This window comes from Periplaneta americana, chromosome 8, assembly GCF_040183065.1.
Source record: "Periplaneta americana isolate PAMFEO1 chromosome 8, P.americana_PAMFEO1_priV1, whole genome shotgun sequence".
NCBI lineage: Eukaryota > Metazoa > Arthropoda > Insecta > Blattodea > Blattidae > Periplaneta > Periplaneta americana.
In genome coordinates, this window is record NC_091124.1 from 117,630,805 (window position 1) to 117,653,104 (window position 22,300).

The 22,300-nt window shown below is 35.0% G+C and overlaps 1 protein-coding gene across 1 annotated transcript in view; it reads left to right on the forward strand.

Annotated features, from left to right (window-relative positions):
• The window catches only part of LOC138704240 (cyclic nucleotide-gated channel alpha-3-like), a 406,262-nt gene that overhangs the window by 231,336 nt on the left and 152,626 nt on the right, over nucleotides 1-22,300 (forward strand). The gene's annotated exons all lie outside the window — the stretch shown is intronic.

A 22,300-nucleotide genomic window follows, 5' to 3' on the forward strand; every position in this document is an offset into this window, starting at 1 on the left:
ATAGCCTATATTCATCTATGCAATGCATACTAAATGTCAATTTTGAAAAAAAAAAAAAATGGACTTGATCGAGGTCTGCAATTGATTCTCTTTCATGACAAGAATTTCGATGTAAGACAAATTACAACCTAGAAATTAAAAATGACTTACTTCTTTCAAGACATTGTTCTCTATTGCCGTACTTCTTTTAATCCTCTACTGAGTTTGCCATAAAATTCATCACTCTGCATTTGTTTGGAAATATTTCCATTTTAAAACCACTGAACATTTCTTAAATTTATATCATGCTCCTTGTGAATTGAGGAACTGTGTGCAATAACAGCATTAGCTTGTTAACGCCGTTATTGCGTATTAGTTATTTCCTTATTTGTGTACAAAGGAGCCAAAAGCAATAGGAGTTGTCAAAGAAAAAAAGTATAACTAAAACAGAATTAAAAATTGAATTATTGGCATAATTTTAAATCCACACATATTTCATATATATTCTAGGGACAGAGGTTTGTTAAAATCCATTTGATTTATCTTTTAATACACCTTAAGTCCGTCATATTTTTAATTTGATCAGATAAATTATTGGATATTTTTAAGTCATAGTCCATATAATTACACTTTATTGGAACTTTTTAAAGGATGTGTTGGACTATTAAAATTAAAACAAGCGTTTTAATAATGAAAATCACTATTTCGATGACAAAAATAGTTATTAGTATATATTAATTCAGTAAGTTTAAAAATGAAGCATGAACTATTAAAAATATGAAAACTCTTAAAATATTGCTTTACATGATGTACGATTATCAACACCTGCCATGCATTTCACAACATGCTTCTGAACAGTAAAAACCACTCATATTATGACTTGATCCCGAGGAGCTTATGCTATATAATAATCTGAATTTTACTAAGGCATAACAAAAGGACCGAATGGTTGTATGACCAAGACAAGATCTCAGATTTCTAATTTGATAACAGACAACATTCATTTTCTGAATTAGGTGTGAACAATATAATTTCTAATCCAAATGTTCGTCAAAAACTAGGCTAAGAAATTTTGCTGAATATGAGTGAGACACTTGGTATTCGTTAATACTAATGTTTAAACTATTTTCACTTTTGTTTTGAATTTTCTGAAATTGAATAAAACAGATTTGACTAATATTTAAATAAAGTATGTTGTCTGTAAACCAGAATTTAAGATTCTAAACAACTCATTACACTTATGTTGTAAAGTTATTTCGTTTTCAGCTTTCAAAACAGCCGTATTATCATCAGCATACATAGTAAGAACATACACTTTTAAATAAATAGGCAAATCATTTACATACAAAATAAATAATATAGAACCCAAAATTGAACCTTGAGGAATACCAATGTCAATAACAGTATAGTTTGATCTGTAGGCTTTCATACACTTCTTTGTTCTTTCTACCTTTAAATGTATTTTTATTTTTATCTCTCATGTATGATAGATAGCTGTTCTTAAATATTACACATTGTCAAAACTCTCTTTCATTGACATATAATTTTATTATTACGAAATGAAAAGATTTTTTGTTATCTCAGAATTTCTGACAATTTTTTTTACGAAAGCGATTTTCTCCATTCACGCTGATATTGCATCGAGCTCCCCGGTCATCCGCATTGAATATTATTTTGCCCGATCACCTGCAATTTAGGGGGTCGTTATCTCTATTCATTTTAAAACGATTTCGTACAGATATGTGATATTTTATACGTAAATGAATTTATTATTGTCTCTTAACAACCTTGCTATACTTACGGCTTTTAAGGAACCCGGAAGTTCATTGCCACTACCACATAAGCCCGCATCGGTCCCTAATCGTATCAAGATTAATCCAGTCTCTACAATCATATCCTACGTTCCTCAAATCCATTTTAATATTATCCTCCCATCTAAGTCTCGGCCTCCCCAAAGGTCTTTTTCCCTCCGGCCTAACCTTGCTATACGAAATATAATCATTTTAAATGAGAACTTACAATTGGAAGGAGTTATGCAATAATAGACAAACCGAAAATTAAAAAATCAATGTACAGATATTTTCAGAAATCTGTTGTTGATTTTGCTGTGCATCTGCCATTTTTATGCCCTTTGCGGTGCTACCTAGATTCCATATCATTTTCTATTTTCAAGCTCAAAGTTTAGCATTCACTGATTCTCCCTTCTCACATAAGTGGGCGGTTCTACTTACACCCTTTGTCTCATTTCTCTCCCTTGTAAAGCATATGGACGGAGTTCTAAGGGCAGCCACACTGTAGTAGCACCACGTGTTACGTGCAAAAGTAGGGTAAGAGTTCTGTTGCCTGCTTTGGCCACCAGACAGCAGCAGGAGCCCAGCTAGGAAAGATAGTTACCATGAGAGTGAGGATGGTGCTTCCTTCCCAGTGGCCAGCGCAAACGAGACGTCACTAGTTACGTGACCGGGAAAGCCGCTACCCCTAATAAAAGGGCGAAACATTGCCAAAATTTTCAGAGACAAGTCATAATACAATCGACCACTTACCTAAGAGCCAATTGGCTAGTCTTTTACATTGAGACAACTCATTCTGTCTAAGGTATTTCTGTGGTTGTCCTAAGGCGCTAAGACAAAAGTCGGGATGAGACCTAAGAGAAATGGGCCACAGATCTATATGCCCTTTCCTATAAAGTTTCCCGGTTACTCGTCTTTAGTAGCATTGCGAAAGGACAAAGAACCTTTCAATTTGCAGATTTAGAATTAGCGGCGTCTCTTCCGACGGCCTTCACCTGCCGTAGTCATCGACAGCAGACGAATATGTCTCCTCGACTCCACTTGCACTGCGCAGTGACAAGTTCTTTTAAACTTGCAGACTTACACCTTCCGCCATTTCTTCTTCGTCCTGTGCTATAATCAGTTTGATCATTTCCCTCCCCTCCGCGTATGTGGTACCTAAGAGGTAACGTCTATTTTCGGCTTTTCCCCTTCAAAATTTTCTAGAGCTCCTTCAGTGGAGCAGCGTAACCCGGAGTGAGACAAGTGGCAAACAGGCTTGGAGCTCAGATATGCAGTTTCTTTAAGCCCCGAACCCTTTGCGAAGACAAGTAGGCCTACCTCTTAAATTTCTTCTCCCACTTCTTCTCTTTTAATTCAATTCAAAATTTTCGGAGTCCCTCTCGTCTTCAAACCAACAACTTCTCATGTAACCTTATTGCTTCAATCCCTCACCATTCTCTCCTAGAACATTTCTGACTTCGACTCCCCACACTCATCCCGGCTTGTTCGCTCTGAAGTCGGTAAGTCGCGAGCTGACTACGCTGATCCTCCGACAATAGAGTCTACCGTTACCCCGCTCCTGGCGTGAAAAGTCGCATGCTGCGGAGTGTTGACCCGTCAACTCCGAGGAGCTTGTTCTCGCCGTCGCGACTTGTTAGATCCCTCGATTGCGACAACTAAGCGCTTACCTGATTCCATCTCTCTCTCATCCTGCCCACTCCCACAGCCTACTACATCAGGGCAAGCCGACTTTTTCTTCACCCTAGGTACTCCCGTTGCCCCTGACTCTGGCACCCCAATATTACTTTACTATCAGACATCGTAGCTCTCCCCACATTGAGGTCTAAGGACGAATTATTAATTACTAATGTCTATCGAAACATTTTTCCCTTCTTGAACCAAGGGAAAATATCTTAACTTTTTCTTGTGATAATAAATAAATATTATTTGAAATAGTCTTTCCAAACCGTGGTTTGATGAAGATTGTTGCATGGTAGTAGAAAGAAGGAAACAGGCAAAATTGAAATTCTTGCAAAATCCAGTTGAGGAGAAGAGAGATAATTATTTCAATGAAAGACGGGAAGCAAGTCGTACACTTAGGAATAAAAAGAGAGGTTACTTGAAGGAAAAACTGAATGAGGTAGAAACAAATAGTAAGAATAAAAACATTCGAGATTTATATAAGGGTATAAAGGAATTTAAGAACGGATATCAGCCAAGGGTAAACGTGATCAAGGATGAGAATGGTGACTTGCTTGCAGACTCTCCATCAATCCTAAACAGATGGAAAAACCATTTTGCGCAACTACTAAATGTACATAGGCCAAATAGAAATGATCGGGACGAAATTGAAATACAAACTGCTGAGCCATTTATACCCGAACCCACGCTTTCAGAAGTCGAAATTGCGATAGAAAATCTGAAAAAGTACAAGTCTCCAGGTATCGATCAAATTCCAGCAGAATTAATACAAGAGGGTGGGAGTGCATTATATAGCGAAATTTATAAACTTGTACTTGCTATTTGGGAAAAGGAAATTGTACCAGAACAATGGAAGGAGTCCATAATTGTACCTATTTTTAAAAAGGGGGACAAAACCAACTGTGGTAACTTTCGAGGAATATCACTTTTGTTGACGTCGTACAAAATTTTGTCCAATATTCTTTTGAGAAGATTAACTCCGTACGTAGATGAAATTATTGAGGATCATCAGTGCGGTTTTCGGCGTAATAGATCGACTATTGATCAGATTTTTTGTATTCGACAGATAATGGAGAAAAAATGGGAGTATAAGGGTACAGTACATCAGTTATTCATAGATTTCAAAAAGGCTTATGACTCGGTTAAGAGGGAAGTATTATATGATATTCTTATTGAATTTGGTATTCCCAAGAAACTAGTTCGATTAATTAAAATGTGTCTCAGTGAAACATACAGCAGAGTCCGTATAGGTCAGTTTCTATCTGATGCTTTTCCAATTCACTGCGGGCTAAAGCAGGGAGATGCACTATCACCTTTACTTTTTAACTTTGCTCTAGAATATGCCATTAGGAAAGTTCAGGATAACAGGCAGGGTTTGGAATTGGACGGGTTACATCAGCTTCTTGTCTATGCGGATGACGTGAATATGTTAGGAGAAAATACACAAACGATTAGGGAAAACACGGAAATTTTACTTGAAGCAAGTAAAGCGATTTGGTTGGAAGTAAATCCCGAAAAGACAAAGTATATGATTATGTCTCGTGACCAGAATATTGTACGAAATGGAAATATAAAAATTGGAGATTTATCCTTCGAAGAGGTGGAAAAATTCAAATGTCTTGGAGCAACAGTAACAAATATAAATGACACTCGGGAGGAAATTAAACGCAGAATAAATATGGGAAATGCGTGTTATTATTCGGTTGAGAAGCTCTTATCATCCAGTCTGCTGTCCAAAAATCTGAAAGTTAGAATTTATAAAACAGTTATATTACCGGTTCTTCTGTATGGTTGTGAAACTTGGACTCTCACTCTGAGAGAGGAACATAGGTTCAGGGTGTTTGAGAATAAGGTGCTAAGGAAAATATTTGGGGCTAAGCGGGATGAAGTTACAGGAGAATGGAGAAAGTTACACAACACAGAACTGCACACATTGTATTCTTCATCTGACATAATTAGTAACATTAAATCCAGACGTTTGAGATGGGCAGGGCATGTAGCACGTATGGGCGAATCGAGAAATGCATATAGAGTGTTAGTTGGGAGACCAGAGGGAAAAAGACCTTTAGGGAGGCCGAGACGTAGATGGGAGGATAATATTAAAATGGATTTGAGGTAGGTGGGGTATGATGATAGAGACTGGATTAATCTTGCACAGGATAGGGACCGCTGGCGGGCTTATGTGAGGGCGGCAATGAACCTTCGGGTTCCTTAAAAGCCATTTGTAAGTAAGTAAGAAATAGTCTTTCCTTATCTTCATCATTATCTTACATCATTCTCCCCTCAATCTTCCTCCTTCTTGTTCCATCACTCCCGTTTCCCCTCTCTACACCTCGAAGACATACCAGAGGGATGTCAACGGAGACTGGCGCGCGACAACTTGATTATTTAACTCAGAAAAAAATCAAGAATGCTATATGCACTCTGGTGACATTTATAAGCAAAATTATTTTATTGTATAATTCATTTATTTATTTTGCTTTCTAATATTAAATCAATTGTTGGTCTGTTATTAAAAGTCGGTTAGCCTTTTTATACTAGAATTTGTTTTATTTTTATAATAGTATGAGGGTTACAATACTTGTTGTGTAAAATGTTTAATAAATAACGAGATTTACTTCAATGACCAATATGTCTCGAAAATAGGTTTTTGTCGGTTGGTCTCTTATTGCGTACTCCGTCCAATTAGCATCCCTGAATAGGTCTACGTTTTGTTCGAAGGGAGCGCTAAGGGTAGAATTACAATTGAAGACTGCACATAAAAATGCTGTAAGTGTCAATATCTTTGAAAATTAGCTTTTTTAATGAGTCTACAGTATATCCCTGGCTCAGTCCACTGAGAGACGTGATAAATTTCACTTTCATTTTATTTAGAGCCTACTAGCTTCTCCCATAGATGTGTAAATAGTGTATGTTTATTACGATACAAGGTTGGGAAGTATGTTTTGCAAAATCGAGGAAAAGTTTGAAAAACGAACAGAGCGAGTTTTCCAATTTCCGAAATTTTGTAATGCACTAACGTGTATTGTAGTTACAGTATTTTTTACAAACATTATATTTTGAAAATAATATTTTTATAAATCTTAATATATAGTACGCACATTACACTATGAACAGCTGACTGAAGGTTAGCAGTCTGGCCAACGTACAAACTTTACCATCAACTTCAATGCGTAGGAGTAAAAATGATTCAGGTACTTGTAATATTTCGTGTTCAGTTGGAATAATTTTTATCTCTTTTTTAAGTGAAATTTGAATTGTTTAAATAAACTTCAGTACATTTCAAATGCATTGACTTGTTTCGTATAATGTATACATTGCCTTTCGCATATTAATTTTACATGTATTGTAGGATTGTAGCATACATAGAAGGCAGTGGTTTTCATTACAACTCTAGAGCAATTATTTGTAATATTTCAACCTACTTATCTAGGTTGGTTTCCCTGAATTCAGTAAAATCAATTTTCCATCGTAGCGGCCGTTTGCTGTAAGGACGAAAAAACACACTATCGTGCAAAAATGTATGTTGGGTCATTTGAAAAATTTGTATAACAAATGGACGATTGAGAACGTCAAAATTAAAAGTATTATTTAGTGCATATTCTGCATGTATTAATATAGTACAATGTCTCTGCCATAGTAATCAGCCACTGTACACTCACCTTGCTTTACAGCATTCTCTACAAGGATCAATGAATCTTTGATGGTACGGCTAAATGTCAGGTGTCTTACAAGACAATGAATATTTTATAGAAATAGAAGTCCTTTATTTTCTATATCAGATATTCTTTAAACAGTGTATAGGTCCTAGAATAGTAACAGAACTAACTTCAGATCAAAAATGAAGAAATATTTTGAATATCTTAGTAGCAGATCTGTTAATTAATATAAAGATAATAACTTCTTCAGTAACTAATAGAAAAACATTCTTTCAGTAACAATTATGTTAGTAGATTGCCCTTAAGGCGAAGATATTTGAGCCTTAATTTCTTTAATGATAGATAATTAGAAAAAATTAAGGCACTGTTTTATATGATGTAACAGACATGACATGGAGTAACAGCTCTGATAGGTAACAGACATGACAAAACAAACAAAACCATGTGCTAACCTAAAATTTCTTTGCTTAAAAAATCTTCAAAATATCAATTTAAGTACTGCACATATGTACTATTATGTCCTCTTGGTCTTGACTTTATACGTTGCTATTTGTGGAAAACACAACACAAACAGATCTGACAGAGTAAAAATGCACGCTTAGACTAAAACACAAAGCAAGAGTATGACACACAAACTCGCCAAATCAAAATGGGTGAACATAGCAGTACAATCAAGATGGCTCTTTGTGCATCATCTTGGCTTGTGCTGATGTCTGTGGTATTTCTTTTTCAACTGTGTATCCATAGAAATAGAATGGTGTAACAGACCTGACTGATTTACTGGACTAGAGTAATTATGCAATCTTATTTAAGGAAATATAAACTGAAACATAAATGAAGAAGTTTTGATAATATCAAATGTTTATTTACTTTTTCTCTCAATTACATTATTAAACAAACCTTTATCTGAACATAATCATACTCCATTTTAAATACTTAACTAGTATGGACACGGCATTTTAGCTGTTACTATGAGAATGTTATTTTATTCTCGTGAAATATTTCACATGAAGGAAATAATTCTTGTGACGTTTACTACATTGGTATTGAAACTACTCACTGTTAGGAATTTATAACTCTATCGTTATAAATGTAATAATGGGAAGGGTATGAATTGATGTACGTCATTGTTATACAAATTCTGCAAATCACCCTGTTACTTTACTAGTTGCACAAGAAAGTTCTGTTTTCTAGGGTTTGTCTCTTTGACACTTACAGCCCTTTTATGTTCAGTCTTCAATAAAATACTCATCTCATGTATAAATAGTTTATGTAGATTGCACGTAATATAAATAAGTTGCTCAGCTCATTATGGTTCGACAGCCACCATGTGAGTCCAGAGCTGGACTGCCCTTGAACCTTCACGGAGTTCCTAGTAGTCAGTATTGCTTTGGAGATGGATGCCAATATTATCGTAATTTGAAACCCAACTCACGTGTTGTGCAATTTTGGTCGTAACAATGGCTCTGCTAGTGCAGAAGGTACCTTCATTATAGTATCGTACACAGCACTGTTACATAAGCGTATCACATTACCACAAATGCTTGGCCATGTTCAGATTACGAGTAGGATTGTGTTCCGAAGCGCCAGCCAACTAATTGTCACGCCTTTGATCAATCCGAAACTATTTTATCAACAAGGAAAAGGGCCTTGTAAGATGGTTGTGTTTTTGTGTGTGTCTATTAGTCACTTATAATTATTTCTTATACAAGCATGACTGAATTTTTATAAAACTTTGTACATCCCTCAACAGAAATAACAAATAATAAAAATGTTAAGAAGGTAATTTTATGGACAGTCATGCCTGTGTGCTTTCAAGTAAATAAATAAATAAATAAATAAATAAATAAATAAATAAATAAATAAATAAATAAATAAATAAATAAATAAATAAATAAATATTTTGAAATTAAAAATTCGACCAACAAGAAATTAAGAATTACACACAAAACTTGCCTCTTCAGATAAAGGAACGGAGTGATAACACTTTTTGTATCCCACAGAAAAAGAAATTGCCTGGGTCACTTGCTAAGAAAAACTGCCTACTCAAGGATACACTGGAAGGAATGGTGAACGGGAGAAAATTTCGGAGTAGAAGAATACATCAAATTATAAACAACATTAAATGCATCGCATTCCAAGACTAAGAGGGAAACGGAAAAGAGAGTAGATTAGAGAATGATGGAATTGCAGTGAAAGAACTGCCCTTGGGTAGAAAATTGTGAATGAATGAATCCATTTTTTTTAATTTTGTATGGATATCTTGTAATACGAGAGAGGAAAAACACGTAATTATGAATACTATGCACTCAAATTTCAGAGAGATATTGTACCTAATCCATTTTCAAGACACGTTTGTTTACATTTACACCATCTGTTGACCATATATTAAACTTATCAATTCAATCTAATCAATATATTGCATTTTCATAACGATGTATCGATACAAGTGTGATTGAATTCTTTATTTAAGATTCCTGTTCAACAATAACATGATAATTGTATTAACAATAGCTAATTTAAAGCCTTATTAAAATACCGGAGGTCATATAAAGATGGTGAAGGTGGTAAGTTTAACTATACCGGTAAGCATTCTATTTGAAATATTCTTTTCAACTCAGTCTATTCAAAGATGGCAAGATGAAATAATTGTAGTTGTAACAACTACTACGTTGTTTAGCATCGATGGGAATGTTAATAACTAGTATGGCGAGTCATTTCAGTGATAGTTGTAATTATTTTAATATTTAAGGCAGTGGCGGCTCGTGATAAAATATTATATGTGTTCACAATTTTGTGTTCCAAAATCGAAGAGAATTTGAAATCATCGTTTAGCCTAATGTAAAATGTCATGATTCAAATGTTTCACAATCGAAAAAATCGTATATAAATTCAAAAGAACATATAATAATAATAATAATAATAATAATAATAATAATAATAATAATAATAATAATAATAATAATAATAATAATAATAATAATAATAATAATAATAAAACCCGGTCTTTTTATTTCCAATTTTTCCTGGCAAGCCAGTTTACCCAGTTCTTTACTGTTCAAAATTGCTTGAACAGAGTTCATTGTTTACGTTTGTTAAAAATTAATACATACCACAATGCCGTTATTTACAAAAGCGTGTGTTCAGTAATATATTATGATTCACAACACACTGATACACTATAGCCTATACCAGTACTGTAATCCCATTCGCATAGATTGATTAGTATAAATACATGCCAGTAAATATTATTCTTAAATATTATACACTACCATACAGAGACTTAAATTCATACCACCATCACATTCAGCCAGCACGTTTTTGAAAGCCAAACTGTGATATTATGCTAACACTAAAGTATAGTAATTCACAAACTACACTCTCGTAGCAGCACTGTACACACACCCACATAAAGTAAACGTTCCGACAGTGACATACTGACACCTACAGATTAGAATACAGACTATTAAATTTCTTCCTTGAGATATTGCACATGAGCGATAGCATCGATGCACCTGACATCTGTAGGATAGATTCACTGTTCACTTAACGCTTTGTGCTCTTGACGAGTAATAAGCGGCCAGCGAAAGATAATTTTCTCCCACGCATGCGTGAAATTCCTGTAACCTTCTTGGAAAGAGCACGGCTTGTACGTGAACGGATTTGTTAAGTTTACATAAGAAGTTTATGCAAGATGCGGAAAGTTTAAAATACTCGATTCTGATATTATACATCCCCACTACGTCAATACGGTATTAAGTAATAAAACTAGTCGTGCATTAATGGAAACAAGGTGTTCACGTGCTCTTGTGCTCTTATTGACGCACAGCCACTGATTTAAGGTATGACCTGATACTTAAGAATCGTCTTAGAAGTTTCACCTGCATACTTTTCAAAACTTTATCACATAGAACATTGATAAAAACTAACTAAACTACAGTCAAATGAATCAGTTATGTTAACAGTGTATCTTGTAACAATAGAAAGTCATTGTTAATATAGCGATTCTTTTCAGCTGCTCTAATTTCTGCTGGAACCATGATTAATGATTCTTTTTTATTAAATTGCTAGACTTAAGGAGAGAGGATGGTATTTTTGATGAAAAATGACTAAATTAAAAAAAATTCTTTAAAATGCTCTGTGATATGTGTGGATCGCCATTTTTAAACATCCTGCATTATGGATTTTTAAGTCACTCGCCCACTTTTATTGTTGTTTCCGGTAAATTAAATTTTCAAAAAATTTATTTTTCTTTAAAATACCTTTTGATATATATGGAATGCATTGCATAACATTTTGTGGGTATTTGTGCCCTTATCGGATGTTGAGGCGACATTTTTAAACTTCCTGCGCTATGGATTTTTAAATCACACGCCCGCTTTTTTCGGTTTCCAGTAATTTCATTTTTTTTTGCTACATTGCCAGACAAAATGAATATAATTTCTGAACTATTAAAGATACATGCATGAAATTTAGAACACACATTCTTTAGACTATTAGGAAACTTTTCTCTGTAACAGAATTTTGTTAAATGATTTCATTTTAAAAATACGTCCGTTTGTTTGCAAGAAAGGAAATCAGAAAATTGTTACTAAATTTTAATTGTTTACTTTACAAACGTAGGGACTAATATCAAAATTCTGTTACAGACAGTTTGTAGAACATACTTTTGCAAATACATTGCAAAAACTTTTTTAATCTATCTTTAAAAACGGTTTACGTATATCGGTTTTAGTGCAGTCCTGCATTGGGTATATTTTTTCAAATTTGGCCCCCCAAATATATATATATATATATTTTTTTTTCAAAATATTTTTATTTGGTCGAGTTGCCACAGCTATGAGCTCTCTGCATACAAAAAATTAATAATTTACACCAAATAGGAAAAAAGTTAAAAAAAATACCATCCTCTCCCCTTAACTTACTGCAGGGCCTATAGTAAAACATCTCACTTGAGTAGTGTTTCAAATGTAAACAATTACTATATTCACATTGTTCAGAAAAGTTGTGTATTTTATTATTAATTTTAAATTATAGGAAGTTAAGATTATTTTCTGAGAAGTTCAAGTTAAAGTCTGACAAATAAGGTTTAATTTAAAAAAAAAACGTCAGTAGGTTAAATATTTTTGAGCTACCGCTGTTCAGAATTTAGCAAAGTATCGTAAAATCAATACTCAAGGAAATAAAGAATGAAGTTTGAGCTACCTGGACTAAATCTGCAGCGTTGCACTAAGATGCTTATTTATCGGAAACTGTTTATCAGATTTACAGTATATAAAACAAACCACAACCTTAAACCCAATGAATTAAAGTAAAAAACGATATCAAATTTTAAAAATAACATGGTTGACCTTTTTTTGTCATTGGACGTGTCAAGTCGTACCTTAATACAGTGGTTCTCAATCGGTGTGTCGCGCAGCCCCATTGAGTGTGTCGCGAAATTTTGGAACTGAAACATAAATTTTAAGCCATCAAGGAAGTCTCTTTACAACGCAATTTCTATTGACAACTAAATCTTTGATATGGTACATTTTATTTTGAGACAGACTTTACCAATGAAACGTAAACACCTGCAACAATACTCAGTTTAATTCTTCTGCGTAGCGATAATTCGAATGAAAGTGAACACCTGCAACAATGCTTAGAAAATTCGTTTACTCTTTCCACTTAGTAATAAACAGAGTTTAGAATCGTTAGAACATATTGGTCTGTTTCAGATATGTGTGTGAGCGGGTGAACTAATGTTTTATGTTGCATAAATCATGTAAAAATCCATAGATATTATTATTAACTACATTAATGTTATTTTACTCATTGTCAGGCACCGGGGGACATTTCAAGCTTCAAATGACACCAATATCTTCTTGGTATCACCATATTTGGCTGAGATATAATAATAATAATGTTTTATTTTCGCTGGCAGAGTTAAGGCCATAAGGCCTTCTCTTCCACTCAACCAGCCTTAATCAATACAATACATAAATTTAAATTACAAATATTTTCACTACACTTAAAAGGTTCTCCAGCAATAATCTTCACTACACATTTATTTAAATTTAGATAAATCTATAAGGTAAAGTAGTAACTTAATTTATGAGCTAATTTAATTCAATGAATTATAATTAATTTAATATTTGAGATAGCTAGTAAAATGATGAAAATTAATTTAATATAAGCTTACTAGGACTATGTTACAGGGAGAATATATATATTTCTATTTCTATAATGAGAATATTAATGTAATTGTCATTAGAGGTTTTGTAAATCTATTTAGAGAAATTAAAGATAATAATAATAATAAGAATGGACAGATGTTAGTTTCATTATAAGTAACAAATATTAATCAGCAATTCATCAGTTAAGTAAGAATTTATGTAATTTTGACCTAAATGAAGCTATTGTCCAACAACCCCTTATATCACTCGGAAGCGAGTTCCAATTTCTAGCAACTGAAACTGTATAGGATGAAGAATATAAAGATGTCTTGTGGTAGGGTATAATGAGTAAATTGTTATAATGAGATCTTGTACTTAGCTGATGATATGCGGATAAATTTTGAAAACGAGAAGCCAAATATATTGGGGTAGCGGTGCGCAGAATTTGAAACAAGAGAACAAGGGAATGCAGAGCTCGTCGATCGCTTAGCCTTAGCCAAGACAGAGTTTGGAAAGACGGGGAAACATGATCATACTTACGAATATTACAAATATAACGGACGCACGCATTATGCACACGTTGTAGCCTGTTGCTCAAATTTGCATTTAGGTTACTTAATATAATATCGCAGTAGTCAAAGTGTGGCATCACGAGTGTTTGTACAAGGATTAATTTTAATTTATCAGGAAGAAAGTTCTTCAGTCGCTTTAATGAGTGAATAATGGAAAATATTTTTTTGGAAGTGTGATTCACTTGTTCATTCCATTCCAGGTGACAATCCATATAAATACCAAGGTTCTTCACGGTCGTACTGTATGGAATAGTAGTATTATTTACAATTATCGGTGGCAAATTTTGTTTGTCACACTTCGATCTTTGATGTTCTATTAAGATTGCCTGCGATTTACTTGCATTTAAATTAAGTCCGTGGGTTTTCGACCATATGGATATAGAATTCAAGTCATCATTAACTTTAGTTATGGCGTCATTTATGTAGTTAGGTCGAGTATGCAGATAGATTTGTATGTCGTCAGCATAAATATGGTGTCGGCAGGATGTTAGATTAGAAGAAATATCATTAATATAAATAGAAAATAGTAAAGGTCCTAGGACAGAGCCTTGTGTTACGCCAGTCTTCGTGGTACGCCAAGTGGAATAACGATTATTAATAGACACGCACTGTTGGCGTTCACGAAGATAGGAGTCCATCCACGCTAACGCATTATCAGAAAAATGCAGTACTCTTAATTTTGCAATTAGTAAGTCAACATCTACAGTGTCGAAGGCTTTGGAGTAGTCTAAAAGTGTTAGTATTGTGATCTGTCCTTTGTCTAAAGCTTCACGTATATCCTCAGTCACTTTAAGCAGTGCAGTCGATGTGCTGTGTCCCGTTCTGAAGCCTGATTGGTAAGGGTCAAGAATATTGTGAGTATTGAGGTAATCTGTCAGTTGTTTGTGCACAATTCTTTCCAAAGCTTTTGAGAGAACAGGAAGAATACTAATTGGTCTATAGTCATTAGGTGTTACAGGTAACTTAATTTTAGGAAGGGGACGAACAATAGCCTTTTTCCATATGTCTGGGTAATGTGAAGTCATTATAGATGCATTGAATATATGGGTTAGTGTCGGAAGAATTATGTCCATAATTTTGTTCAGAAGTTCTATATTTATATTGTCTACTCCTTGTGATTTTGACTTGATGCGCTTTAGTGCTGATTTTACGTCAGAAGGTGTTATGTAGGAAAAGAAGAACTTGTCTCGTGCTGGGGCGGGTGTAGAGATTAATTCATTAATAGTCTGTTGTTTCGTTGCGGCGTCAGGTGCGTGGGTAGTGGTGGATGTGAAGTAACTGTTTAAATCATCTAGACAAATAGTATTGTCAATTTGTGATTTAGATTGTCCCAGTCCCATTGACCTAACATTTCTCCACATATCGGATGCTCTAATATCAGGTTCAATGAGGCTGTAAGCATGTCTAAGCTTAGCATTTCTAATCGTCTGTGTGGTCATATTTCTTAGTCGCTTGTACCGCAAGAAATCTATGTCACTTTTTAGTCTCTTGAATTTCCGAAAAGCTTCGTCTCTGTCTCTCATCAATGATCGGATTTCTGTAGTCATCCAGGGAGCTGGAGGTCTCGTAATGCGTCTAGTTTTTATTGGGGCATGTTTGTCATATAATGTAATAACAAGGTTGTTAAAAGCTTGTACTTTTCCGTCTACTGTACGGAGAGTCCAAACATCACGCCATGGCAGTAATAACGCGTCAGAAATTAAAGAGGCGTCGTTGATATGTCGCAGATGCCTATACTGAATGCGTTTTGGTATTGCCTTAGGACACTGCAATGAATACTCTACAAATATAATATCATGTGCAGAAATCCCAGGCGCCGGTAGTTGTCCGTGCGTTATTATCATGTTTAAAAGAATTAAATATTCTAAAATTACTATTTACAGGAAATGAGCTACAAACTTTCAGAGCCTAGAAGACACCATTATCATGTCACCCCTTAAGCAGCTTCATGTCGGTCCACTTTCAGCTTCTTTCTGCCTCTCAAATACCTCCTCCTTGTTTTAAATTCAGGTGTTGAATGTTTTTTTTTTTTTTTTTTGGCATTTTTGTCCCCATTTTCCATTGATGCAGCAAATCCTGCGAGGGTGTTTGTCTCAGGATTTACAGTATGTCCATCCTCCTCAGAACTTTAATTTCTACTTTTGGACTCTTGTGAAAATGACGTACATCACTGACACACAAATTTACAGTTTCATGACTACAGTAAAAGATTATAAATTACTTCATTCTGTAAAAAAGTGTTTTCAATCTAATGATCATGCCCTGATATCTATGCATCTATTTTGGGACTAGAAAGAAGTTTATTTTACAAGCAATGCTGGACGAGGGGATTGACTGCTACGAGGAGGATTCCAAAAGTCATCCGCAATATGTATTTAAAAATTACATTTTTATCCTACAGCTTTGCTATTCTCATAGAATGTAGATACATCCTTCAGGAACAATACGTCACTTTTCCACATAATCCCTACACCTTTCAACTGCCTTACGCCACTTTGGAATGAGGGCCTGCATACCTGCGCGGTAAAAGTCTGGACCAACACGTCTGAGCCACTCTTTAGTAGAGTGTACGAGGGAGTCGTCATCATCAAACCTCGTTCCTTCAGTTTACCAAAGAGATGGTAATCACATGGTGCCAGATCAGGACTGTAAAGGGGATGTTTCAGTGTTGTCCATCCAAGTTTTCTGATCTGGTCTGTGATCTTGTGACTGACATGTTGCCATGCTTTGTCGTGCAATAGCAGAACATTCTGCTTCTCCCGATGTGGTCGAACACGACTCAGTCGAGCTTGAAGTTTCTTGAGAGTTGTCACATATGCATCAGAATTAATGGTAGTTCCGTGTGGCATAATGTCCTCAAGCAAGAGTCCTGAATCGAAAAACATAGTAGCTATAACATTTCCTGTCAAAGGCGCAGTTTTGAATTTTTTTTCTTCGGTGAATTTGCATGATGTCACTCTATTGTCTGCCTCTATTGTCTCCGATCAAAATCGTGGAGCCATGTTTCATCTCCTGTCACAATTCTTGCAAGAAATTCATCTCCACCATTCTCATACTGGTCCAAACGTTCGCTGCACACTGTTTTTCTGGTTTCTTTGTGGGCTTCTATTAACATCCTCGGAACCCACCTGCCACAGAACTTTTTTAACCCCAACTGTTTCAATACTCTGCACTCAATTACTTCTTCTATTCCAACTTGGAGTGATAATTCTTTCATTGTTACGCGTTTGTCGGCCACATCCATGTTGTTAAACCGCTGCACGTTGTCAGGTCTTCGTGCAGTGCAGGGTCTTCCACTGCAAGGAGTATCCCGAATATTGGCATGGCCTCTTTCACAAGACAATCTGCTTGCCCACCGACTAACCGTACTATTATCGACAGCTGCATCTCCATATACCTTTTTTTCAAAGTCTTGTGAATGTTTCCCACTATCTCGTTCTCACAGCACAGGAACTTGATAACAGCACGTTACTTCTGACGAACGTCAAGTACGGCAACCATCTTGAAGAAAGTGTCATCATGGCGCCACTCACGGGAACGACTTAAATTAAATTTGAATACAAGGGGGAGGGATGTATCTATTACCTCCATAAATTGCAAAGGTTTACAATAAGAAATAAATTGACCGTGGCTGATGACGCAGAATTTTGGAAAATGGGACTTATCTGAAAAACCATAAGGCATAAATCGAAAATTCGTATACCAAATTAAAGGGGAGAAAATTCTGTATTAAAATAGTTATATTTTGAAAATTCTAATTTTTCATCATTTTTTGCGTTTTGTGGCTGTACAGCTGTCAAAAAAAAAAAGTGGCCGCACTCGTGAACAGCGAATATTTTCAAAGTCCACTTCGGGTCGCGGCGATGTTACACGATGCATGTGCTTGTACAAGCAGTTCCGGAACTATGAAAGTGTTCCATATCTGCTCCTCGCAGACCAGCGGTAGAGTGCTTGTTTAATGATTCAAAGGTTCTGGCATCGGGCCTTCTTCAAGTTTTCATTTTATTTTTTAATCGTTCTTTAGCGATGTAAATGATATTCAAATTATCATTTATATCCAGTTATCGTTCTTGATGGATATCACGTTATTTATATTTTTTTATCGTTCTTTAGAGATATGAATAAAATTCAAGTCATTTGTATTCTGTTATCGTTTTATAACGATATGAATAATAATTATTACTATTGTAGCTACAGTATGTCCAATGGGGGTTAGCCCTATTTTACATATGTATGTTAGGGCTATAGTTTTATACACAAAAAAGATTGCATAAAGAGAAATGGAAAAGAAAATTAAATTAGCTTACGCGATGTAAACAAAACATAAACAATCCGTAAATTAGGCATTGCGATTGCAAAACAAATATCAGTTATCAATTTGAAACATACAAAAACATTAACAACACACATACGTAACACTTCTATAACACAAATATGCAGCTTTCCGTACCATACATCATAAATTAATACACAATAGTCACACAAACACAAACTATAATTACGACATTGCGACGACATCAAGCATCCCATAACTGACTCACATACATAACAAATCAAGCATCCGTTGCAACACATACACTTCAACATAGTAACCACACTTTTAAAAGTTACAAATTTGGCTCCAAGAAGAATAAATAGGACACTGTTACTAATTACTATTCTTCTACAATGTCTTAAATACATCTATAATAAATCTGTGAAATTCCGATATGAATAATATTCACGTTTTTTATATTGTTATCGTTCTTTAGCGATATAAATAATATTCAAGTTATCATTTATATTGTTTTCCTTCATTAGCATTATAAAATAATATTCAAGTTATTTATATTGTTATTGTTCTTTCGCAATATAAATAATCTGTAGTTTATGTAAGTAATTATTATAACAAAAATAAACATCCTTCTTTGTAAAATAGGTTATTCTATTTAGATAATTAAATACGTATTATATAATATCTTATATTAATTAAACAAACCGATATTTATCATTTATATTGTGTTATCGTTCTTTAGTGATACTGTATAAATAATATTCAAGTTATTTACATTGTAATCGTTCTTTAGCGATATAAATAACATAAATTTAATATTAGGTTTGGAAAAATCCAGTTGCATAATACTGCTATTAGTTTTCCTTTTTGTATTATTACATTATACTATCTTGAACCACAATAAAATGAAAAGGAGTAACGAGGAATTGAACCTGAGACGTTGACATCTAAATTCCGAAGTTCGTCCGCTGAGCTACGAGGGCAAAAGTGTGGAAACATTTTCGGAAAAATTGGCCCAATCACACTTTAAGATTTTCTGATGATTCGTAGAAGCTAGTCCAGGATGCGGGGGGCAAAGGCTAATTGAGATTTCCCGGTCTCTGATAGGGTCAAACATCCTGATAGAAGTAATATTTAACCCTTGCCGTGACTTTCGGTGAAGTCCGGAGGGCCCAATTAGTCAAATCCACGCTCCTCATCTCCACGCTTGGGCCCCCTGGAATTTAATAAGATGCGAAAGAGATAGTGGTGTGCGGAAAGCAACGGGATGTTACCGCATTAGGCCTATCCTTCCCAAGAAAAACTGCAAACATGAACAAAGGAAGCTTTTTATAGAAGAAGAAGGTTCTTCTGCGGACCTCTGGAAAAAGAACTAAGGAAGAGACTAGTGAAGTGCTTTGTGTGGAATGTGGCATTGTATGGGGAAGAAACATGGACATTACGACGAAATGAAGAGAAACGAATTGAAGCATTTGAAATGTGGATGTGGAGAAGAACGGTGCGTGTGAAATGGACAGACAGAATAAGAAATAAAATTGTGTTTGAAAAAGTGAGTGAAGAAAGAATGATGCTGAAACTAGTTAGAAAGATAAAAAGTAATTGGTTGGGTCTCTGGTTGAAAAGAATAATAGACGACATTAGGATGTGTGGATCATATGCGGAGACTAAGAGGAAGGCAGAAAATAGGAAAGATTGGAGATTGCTGGGTTTGCAATGAAAGACCTGCCCATGGACAGAACATTTATGTATGTATGTTCAGAATGCCTGGAATATCGTGTCTAAAAACAGTCGCTATTTGCAAAGACTAGTCAATTCCATGCCCACTCGACTGCAAGATGATCGAGATAAGAGGAAGATAGACTAAATATTGAATTGTGGCTTTTTGTTTTGTTTTTTGAACGCTTAATTGTTTGAATGTTTTAAGGCCGACGCCAGTAAATTTGTTTAGTTTATGCCACGAAAGATATTTTTATTGAGAATAAAATCTTTTTTCTTTCCATTTGCAGCCACAATATCATAATGATAAAGTCATGGCATAATATATTAATGAACCTGATGTTAATTACTAAAATAATCGTAAAAGAGAAAGGAGCCATTATGTATAGTTTGTCTCTCTCAAAACCATAACAAAAAAGAACATAAAAAGCACGTGGTTGTAGTCGAACGCAGGACCTCATGAATAAGAAGCCTGAACGCTACCATTATGCTATCGAGAACACACAGAATACTTCAATTACAACTGTAGATATCAGGCAACGTGGTCCAACAACATGTAACATCGCCTGTCTCCGAATTGTAGCGAAGATACCCGAAGGGAACTTTGTTTCAGGAGAGCGGCCACTTTTTCTTTTGACAGCTGTACATACACCTTAAATTCCAAAAACGAAATAAAAATATTTTATCGAACATCCAGGTTGAGATTTTTGACACATACCTTTATTTTTCTCTAATGCCACTCAAGTTGCTGTTTTTTCTTAATATTTTATTTTATTATTTGGATGTCCGACACTACATAGAAATTGTTATTTGTGCTCTTTTCTGATGGAACGCTCTGGTATTCCGGAACCTTTTTGTTACATTTTTCAACATGGAACCGAAATATGTTGAATAACTATGTTTTTAATATTATTTTGTTTTAATTCCGCTTAGATCTCGAAAGTCTTAGTTGGACGAAAAGGAGATTAAAAACGACAAAATTCCCGTGCAGTGAACAGTAGTCATCTCCCCATCATTCTGCACAGAGTTCCACCACCTTTCCCTCCAGAAGAAGGTTATTATTATTATTATTATTATTATTATTATTATTATTATTATTATTATTACTATTTTTAATAAAAACAAATAAGTGTGTCGCGATATCGTGGGCGTTCAGTAAAGTGTGTCATCAGTCAAAAAAGGTTGGGAACCATTGCCTTAATACGTCTAGCATGCTTGTCGATATAATATACCATAAAAATGGTATTTGTAGTAGAATTACTTTACAACGTTTGCATTAAATTACAGGAGCTAATCATACAAGGTGGTATAATGATATGTGGAGAAGGTAGAATTCATGGAACGAAGAGAGTATGAAAATCAATGTAGTCGCAGAAAATCGACAATACCTGCTCTAAGTACGTCTAAAGTTTCAAATCATTTCTGTGGTTCAGCTTCGTTCACTGATACTGGGAATCCATTTTTAAATAAGCTATTAGTACGAATGACAGCAGTGCATACTTTTTTTGTTTAACATTTTTAAATAAAGAATGCCACTTTCTGCCTGGGTTATTAAGTATTGTCACATTATTTTCTATACATTTACGAGCTGGCCTATAGTTTCAAAATATGGTAGTAATAGCTACTCTGAATAGGTTATGAGCAAACAGAAGTGCATGAAGGAATATAATACAGAATAATAGTAAAATATTTGTTTTTGTAAAAGTTGTAAAAGTTATGCAATTTAAAACTGCTCTGGAAAATTAATTCAAAACAATACGTTTTGTAATGTTAATTTGTTATTGTAAAATGTGTATTATAATTAATTTTTACAGTTTCATGAACGTGTTCTCGTTTTAATTTTAAATTATAACAGGGGATATTTACCTTTGAAAGCATGGGGCTGAGAATTAACATCCTACGTTGAGTTTACGGAAATAGGTCTATGGGAAATCTACCGCTCTGTTTTTCATTAACCTCCGTGGCCGTTATTTCGAGACCTGCGCTATATGTCGCTTACCAATCAGTTCATGTTTTCTCCTTGTGGTGTGAATAATGACCGTTCATTCGGAATTTGAGTGAAGAACACATATTTCTCGACTTATTGAGCCGCCACGGCGCGGTCCGGTGGCTACGGCGTTGGACTCATAATCCTGTGGACCCGACTTCGATACCCGGAGTACATCCGATTTATGACTTGTGTTGGAAAAGGTCATGATCCAGGTTTTCTCTGAGAGAGCTCGGGTTCCCATGTGGGATTGGGATCCCAACAAATCTCCATCGCCATCTCATCTCATGATGGATGTAGCATAGACCAGCCTCCTATGGCTCTGCCTGGGCAGCTACTCTGTCAGTAAATTAACTTTTGGTCTACGCAACTGGCTTACGTAGCTGAATGACTAACACTCAAGTACTCGCCATTTATACAAAAAGATTTCTCGCAGCAACGCAGGCACATCTTGCGTTTAAGAAATTGATGACTGCGAACAGAGAA